Source organism: Adiantum capillus-veneris, chromosome 27, assembly GCF_014529385.1.
Source record: "Adiantum capillus-veneris isolate H3 chromosome 27, ASM1452938v2, whole genome shotgun sequence".
Taxonomy (NCBI): domain Eukaryota; kingdom Viridiplantae; phylum Streptophyta; class Polypodiopsida; order Polypodiales; family Pteridaceae; genus Adiantum; species Adiantum capillus-veneris.
In genome coordinates this window covers 12904179-12906545 of record NC_140957.1, presented here as the reverse complement: position 1 = coordinate 12906545, position 2367 = coordinate 12904179, and the positions used below count along the sequence as shown (strand labels likewise).

The window sequence follows — 2367 nt, the reverse complement described above, 5'->3', positions numbered from 1 at the left end:
AGAGGTGGCCAGTGCACAAGAAGCCAAACAAAGAATTGAAGATGAATTGGAAGCTACAAAGGAATATCTCATTGAGCTACGAGAAAGGATGGAGATGCAGGAGAGAACAATCCTAAGGATTAGATCCACACCAAGAGCTAGCAGAGCAGGAGAAGAGCCAGAGGGAGCAATAGTCCCCGGTCTGGAAGATCAAATCCGGAGCTTGCAAAGAGAATTGTGGCTAGACCAAGTGCAGAGATTTCACATTGTGGAGGGCTCATTGGCTGCAGAAGAATTACTTACATCAGATAACCAAGCACTGAGAGTGGAGAATGAGGCCCTCCGAAAGTAGCTCCAAGATCTGCAAGACATGATAAAAGATATAGAGGTTCAGCAAGAAGAAACCGGCGGGGCAGCCGTGGAGCTACCAGAGACTAGGAAAGCCACAACTATTGAAGATCCAGCCCCATCACAAGAAGATGCCACAACATCAAGACTTACCGAGGAGGAGAAAAATAGATTGCATGAGCAGATAGAGTAGGCAACAAAGAAGAGTGCAAAGGCAGCCATGGAGTGGGAAAGAAGACTCCTATTCTCCATTGGACTTCAAGGGTTGGATACTAAGGTGCTGCAAGAACAGTGGATGCAACCGACATTGCCCCTTGCTCTACTAAAGTTTGAACTGCTGAAAACAAAGAAAAGGATAGAAGAGGAGCAGTATGTCGCGCTATACAAAGGCGACATCACAAAAGAGGAGGAATCAAAGAAGATAGTAGACTCCCAGCCGAGATGGAGGAGAGGGTGGTTGACAAAGTATCCAACCTACCTAATCTATTTGGTGGAGGCACCCAAGGAAGTTAGAGAAGATGCAACATTCTGTCCAGTTCCATGAGTCAAAAGTTGGCAAGAGCATGGCAGAATCACAGCAAAGAAGCCAAATTGGCTTAATTACCCCAGAATGCCAGGACCGAAGGTGGGAGAGAGAATAAGTAAGGCCTACATGGTGAAAACCCTAACGGGAACCATTAAGCTCTTTACTGGCTCTCCTGACCTTTCATGTCAAATGCTCAAAAAGATTTGCAGAACATTATTGGCTTGCATTGAAGTGTTCATGCCAGATAAAGCTACCAGTTCAACATTGTTGTCAACGGCCGACACAGTGACAGATATGATGTATGATCTAGCCTTGCAGCCATCTCCAAAAGTATTACACCTCTTTTATCATAGAATCATGTTTATGCCGAGCGTCCACATGTAGGCCTTTGAGGAGGCATTCTACACTGGTTTCTTTACTCATGAAAGTAAGATATTCGGCCCTACACTGACCATTGGAAACCTGAGATACGAGTCACATCTTCAGATGCTGAAATCGACTGGACTCCACTAAAGACAAAGCAAAGATGTCATGTCAAGGACGACATGAACGCGGAGGGGGGGAGTGTTGAGCCGGAGGACCACACCTACACAGTTTTGCTCACACTCATGTTTTTGTAAACACTTATTGTAATAAATGTCTTTCGGACATTTCATTTTTTCATGGAGCCGATTCATTGTAATTATTGGGACTCGATTGATTTTCCAGCTTGTATTCCCCAAGTAGTTTCCCTGCTTATGTAATTAGAGTAGAGATGTTTTCACACCTCCAAGGTTGAGGTATAAGAGCCAATTTTTGTAAACCTAAGGATACAATTTTGAATCATTAATCATTGGAGAAGCAAAAAATTTTGAATCATTAATCATTGGAGAAGCAACACCGCCATTGTGTTAGCAACGGCGAGGGATACACACCGATACCAAGCGTGGGCGCATTCGGCTTCTACGCGAGGTGAGCTCCCACGAGCTTCTATGTGAGTTTTACCCCTACCTGTGTGTCGGAATTGAGCGTGCCATATATCTATAGAACCGCAAAGAGTAGAGCTACATTCGGTCACCTATATTTTCGGCCTTTCTTCATATGCGTTTACTGCACAGAGTGGTTACATGTTGAGATTGTATTGTAGATTCATAGGGTATTGTCCTTACCTAGTGTAGAGACCCCCCTTTGAGTTTGAGGCTGATTCGATGACTCTAGATCATGTTTCGGATAGCATTTGTTCGTAGTACGGATTTCAGTCACTTGTGTATTTGAGAACTTAGATTTGATTTCCTTGGTAGTGATTGTCATTAGAAGGTTGAGTAGGTGATTTGACACTCATCTATTTGTTTCCATGCGCCTGCGGATCAAGCTCCATCCTCGTCTGACATTCTTGTTTTTCGGTTGAGTTCTCGCTATCATAGCCACCGCTAGCGGCGTAAACGCCACAACAAGATCCAAAACTTGCATATATTGCCACGGATCTTACTAAAGAAGAGGAAAAGCTTTTGATAGCTACCCTTAAACAGTATAGA

At 43.9% G+C, this 2367-nt stretch overlaps 1 pseudogene; it reads left to right on the top strand.

Annotated features, from left to right (window-relative positions):
* The first annotated feature begins 547 nt into the window (after nucleotides 1-547).
* Nucleotides 548-1245, top strand: LOC147421520 (uncharacterized; annotated as a pseudogene).
* The last annotated feature ends 1122 nt before the right edge of the window (nucleotides 1246-2367 follow it).